Genomic DNA, 6,000 nt, shown 5'->3' on the forward strand with positions numbered 1-6,000 from the left:
ACAGGGTACGCGATTCACTTGGAGGCAGTCCACACAAATTTTCACATGTTAATCTTAAAGATTCGAAGTGCTCCGCATAACAAATAATAATAATAATAATAATAATAATAATAATAATAATAATAATAATAATAAGGCTTTTTATAAAGTAGTTTATACATCTAAGTTAATACTATGTCAAATGAATACTGTACTGAACTTTTTGGAAATAATGTTTAATTACTGTATTTCGGTAATTTTAAATGTGATATAAAACGTTTAAATTCTTGTCACAGTAATGTTTCTTGGACGAAGACTGAAGAATGAAAAACATTAGTAACTCAGAGATAGATGATAACCTATTTCAATTGGGTTCCATGTAATATCTTATTATTTAAAGCCTATCTGTAAGGTACAGTATAAATCAATCATCATTTTAACCTTAAAAATAAAACAGCTAAGTAACTCAACTGTGTGAAAGTCAGTTACAGTAAAAAGAGGTACAATAGGAATAAAGTGAACTGAGTTCTTTACATGAACATTAAATAAGAGACGATCAGCTGACAATAATAGGTACACAAATCTTACCTATACAAGAAATCACTCCTCTCTTTTTTTGAATGAGGATAATCACTGAGAAAAATAAACAGCTCAGTGTTAAACCTGCTGTTCTTGCTTTATTCGTCAGGAAACACAACCAGTGTTTCCTGACACGGGTCTGAATAGTATAAATGCCCCTTTAAATTAGTCACTAAACTCGTGATCTTAAATAGGACAACGTCTGTTGTAAAGACTTTGTATCTTTTGCAGAAAAATATGACTCATTCGTCAATACCTTGTACATGTACTTGTAGTAAATAAAGATATTATTATTATTATATTATTATTATTAATTAATTTAGAGTCCCCGCTTAATTATGTGGATAGTCCCCATTTTCTTTTATTTGTGGTTCACAGAAAACGAAAGTATCCGGGCAATACTTATTTTAATCATAAACTATAATGAACATTAATATCTACGACTAATAATTTTCTGTTCCATCAACACATGCCACGTTGATCACGTGTGGAATATATGCCGCTAGTTAATCAAAGTATCTGTGAAAAATTATGCGGGTAAATTTTACAAGCAATGTCCCGAATTATTTCACCCCCATAACTGTTGTGGAAAATACTGTATATATTTTCCAGAAATACAGTAGTTATATGTAAATAGATGGCCATACTGTATTTAATAATATTTATGTCATAGAAAACGGGAAGCTGCGCCTGTGCAGAAAGAGTCGCCATTTTGTTTGAATGGAGTAAGACGTTAATTAATAATGTGAAGAATTTTCGTGCTCTAGAGGCTAAAATTGGGTTGACACCTCTCAAATAGGAGGCGAAATTGTTGGATGTGCATTCATGCATAACTTGAGATATCAGGCGACTGGATAAGACAGCTCCAGGAACCTCAGATAAGTCTGTTATGTTATAACTCTGGCCAGTTGTTATTTTCATGTACAGACAGTGAGGTTTTCTGAGTATGATACAACTTAATCTCCAGTCAAACTGGTGAGTGTTATGATTAAGATATATTCTCCTTCTGTTATATAAATGTGTGTATATACTATAATCCTTTTTTAATTTTAATATACAGTCCACAAATTTACATATTTACCAGCATTTCTGGTGATGTATAATTCATTTAATTAATAGGTCCAAAGCAACTTGTGGATATGACAGTGGTAGGTATCGAAGGGGGACATTTTTTGCGACCTAGGTGTCCCAAATTCCTACTTGTCTAACTGATAAATAATAATTATCTATGTTCATTTATTGTTATGTATATAATGATACATTCAGCTAAATGCAATTTTCCACAATTGTGAAGAAACTTTGGTACATTATTAAACAGTTCACACTCACTGATATTGATGTACCTCAGAGTCAAGAGGGACTTTAAGGTCACCAGGTCACAATAATACCCCACCTTCGTGCCCACCTTCTCAGGTCATTACGTCTCATACGTCTGGACCTTGAATTATTAGAACATATAGTTTTTAAAATTATTTGAAAAAAAAAATTATGCCAATAACACCCTGCGTCATTATGTACTGGAGTGCGATAAAATTAATGCATTCAGAGACAACTCACTCAGAAATGTTCAAGATATGTCAAAGGATTTTATCCACAGCGGTATATTACAGACCATTCTGGAAAAATACTCTGACTTTGCTCCATGTAAATAAAGCATTACATGTGTGTGTGTGTGTGTGTGTGTGTGTGTGTGTGTGTGTGTGTGTGTGTGTGTGTGTGTGTGTGTGTGTGAGTGAGTGAGTGAGTGAGTGAGTGAGTGAGTGAGTGAGTGAGTGAGTGAGTGTGAGAGAGAGAGAGAGAGAGAGAGAGAGAGAGAGAGAGAGAGAGAGAGAGAGAGAGAGAGAGAGAGAGAGAGAGAGAGAGAGAGAGAGAGAGAGAGAGAGAGAGAGAGAGAGAGAGAGAGAGAGAGAGAGAGACCCAACAATTAATATTTGCACCAATAACTCATTACAGTTGCGACCGGGTGTGGACGTGTGAATTGCTCATTACTCTATAATTTGTTCATGATTGTAGCCATGTATAAATGTGAGTAAGTAAATTTACTTACAGGATTCTTTACCTTTGTACCTAGTTCAACTATCAAAACTTTGGGGGCCCAGTCCCTGGACCCATTATGTACCTCTGTAATCTTTTGACTACCGCCCACAGGATGGGTATGGGGTACATAATAACCATATTAAACTAACTAATAACACTGACATATTTGTGGATTGTATATATTCGGTAATATCAATTACTTGACCTGAGTAATTTGCTTGGGTAATTTTATATAAATATGAATAAATTACATGATTAGAAAAGTATAAAGGACATTTCAATAATATAATAATTATATAGTATTATAATTATTAATCAAGGGAACATTTCAATATTACTCACCACATTAAGATTTTGGTGTCATATCCTAACGCCTCCAATTTGGTAGGCAATTCATATTGGCCAATATAAATTAACATACCTGTATTGAGAATTAATATACTGGGAGACGGACATTACATGTGTGAACTTTGTCAATTTCTAACGATACCGTTTCTATTACACATTCGTTAATTTCATTTGAAGATTCGGCCGATTTCCAAATTCCTTGAAAGAACTAAATCCACCTTCTCAGGACGGCCACCCGGGCCGTAATCGCTCGGATTCAATTTTCCTTTAATGACCTCTCTCCTTGGGTCAAAATAAAGGAGCAGACAAGACCAGCAGTCAGCCTTCCACACCCATCTTACCAACACTGCTTCTTGCCACCTACACAACCCTCCTCCCCCACACAGTTGGATCTACTCACTCGCTTCCTCACAAGCAGTCTGGTATTTTTTGACTACCATTAATACTTCATATTTACATAACATTATATTAACACTTCACATACGCATTGTCAATTACAGGAAAATTATAGCAAATTTTTCACAGTATCCATCGAAAATGATGAGGCTGCGTCCACGTGGTCATTCATCCAGTGACATTTAACCTGAACCATGTGTATGGATTTTCGGCAAGTATTTGCTTAACTGGTAAGATAAGATTGTTCGGATTTTTTACCCAGAAGGTTATCCACCCAGGATAACTCAAGAAAGCCAAGCCTGCATTATCGAAGACTGTCTTATTTCCATTGTGGTCCTTCAGTCTTATTCCCCAGGATGCCACCCACACCAGTCGACTAACACTCAGGTACCTGCTTACTTCTAGAATCTAGATGAACAGCGACAGCAGATGTAACAAAACAAGCCCAGGATTTCCACCCGTGTCGGGGATCGAACTACGGTAATAATAATAATAATAATAATAATAATAATAATAATAATAATAATAATAATAATAATTATTATTATTATTATTATTATTATTATTATTATATTTAGGGACCACTAAACAGGTAGGGGGTCATGCAGCGCCAACCTGTCAGTGAACACACTCTGTATGCAGCGCCTGGGGAATAAGATGTACAAAAGGAAAAGTCTGTTATCAGGTATCTGCGAAGGGGACCTTAAACAATTACCAGAAGTGTTTTTCTCCCTCCAAGTTTGCGCATTTATTTCGTTCATAAAAAAAAATTCAGCATCCCATCGGATTCAAATTTTCCACGCTGGTGTACGGTAATTAGGGCAAGATTCTTGGAACAGTTGGTTTATGCAGGTGTCCTATAACCCAAGTTTTAGAACCCATTCACAGCATCCTGGAATGGCTCCATTAACTTGCAACTTAGAGGATGGGTTAAAACAGTTATGAGCTGTGTATGTTCTAATTTGCCATTTTTATTGACAAAATTTGGATAATAGTCTCTGTATAACTTCTGAATGTCTCTCTTTATTTTTATAAAATCTTCAATTTTAATAACTGACTCCAAAAGACATTTGTGCACTTTTGCTATACGGTGATACCTTTCTCGGACACCTCGGCCTCTGAAATATGTTTAGTTATTGTTAATGTTGATGCTGTTATTGTTAATATTGATGCTGTTATTGTTAATGTTGGTGCTGTTATTGTTCATGTTAACGCTGTTATTTTTAATGTTGTTGTTATTGTTTATGTTGATGGTGTTGGTGTTAATGCTGACACTTATTGCTACTGTTGATGCTGTTATTGTTAACGTTGATGCTGTTATTTTTATATTATCTTTATAATTATTATTATTTGAAAAGTATTTATTTCTATTTTTTTGCAATTATAGAACTAATAATTGCTTAGTAGAACAAGTTGTATCCAACAGAGTTCACACCTCGGCAATCATGTAAAAACGATAAAGAAAATCAGAAGACTAGTCCCAGAACTGAGAGGGTTGGATCACAAAAGGCTAAAAAAAAAAAAATAGCCTGACGACCTTAGATGAAAGAAATACCGTATAACGTATAACACAAGCAAATGTGTTAATAGAGTAGACAGGGACAGACCAACGGAAACAAGAAGGCTCAGCTTGAAGTTAAAGATGTAAATGATTCACAGGGACGTTAAGAAGTGTTTCGTTAGACTCAAAGTGGTTGAGAATTGGAACGACTTAAATAAGGAAACGGTGGAAACAAATGCATACACAGGTTTAAAGACAGGTACTTAGCGGGCCCACGAAGCAGGAAACTTGTAAAACCAGTTGTATTCAGTTAAGAAGGGGCCAAGAATAGTGATTCAACCCCCTTGACCACGAATAGACGAGGCAACATAAATAGCTGAGTATACCCACACCAACATGCAGTCATAAACACGTTACACACACACGTGTACGCTCACATATACGTACGCATACACATGTAAACTCACATATACGAGTACGTATAAACACACACACAGCACCTGTTTGGAACCCGAGCACATTAAGAAATTAGAGAAAGTGCAAAGGTTTGCGACAAGGTTAGTTCCAGAGCTAAGGGGAACGTCCTATGAAGAAAGGTTAAGGGAAATCGGCCTGACGACACTGGAGGACAGGAGGGTCAGGGGAGACATGATAACGACATATAAAGAGACAAGGTGAACAAAGAAAGGACGTTCCAGAGAGGGGACACAGCAACAAGGGGTCACAGTTGGAAGTTGAAGACTCAGATGAATCACAGGGATGTTAGGAAGTATTTCTTTAGTCACACAGTTGTCAGGAAATAGTCTGGGAAGTGATGTAGTGGAGGCAGGAGCCATACATAGCTTTAAGAAGATATGTAATCAAGCTCGTGGAGCAGGGAGAGTGACCTAGTAGCGACCAGTGAAGAGGCGGGGCCAGGAGCTGTGAATCGACCCCTGCAACCACAACTAAATGAGTACACACGCACACTCGATTCGACTATGACTCGACTCCTGCAGCCTCAATTAGGTGAGTACACACACACACACAGGTGTACACTCACACACACACACACACACACACACACACACACACACACACATATATATATATATATATATATATATATATATATATATATATATATATATATATATATATATATATATATATATATATAT

This window comes from Cherax quadricarinatus, chromosome 37 (genome assembly GCF_038502225.1).
Source record: "Cherax quadricarinatus isolate ZL_2023a chromosome 37, ASM3850222v1, whole genome shotgun sequence".
Lineage (NCBI taxonomy): Eukaryota > Metazoa > Arthropoda > Malacostraca > Decapoda > Parastacidae > Cherax > Cherax quadricarinatus.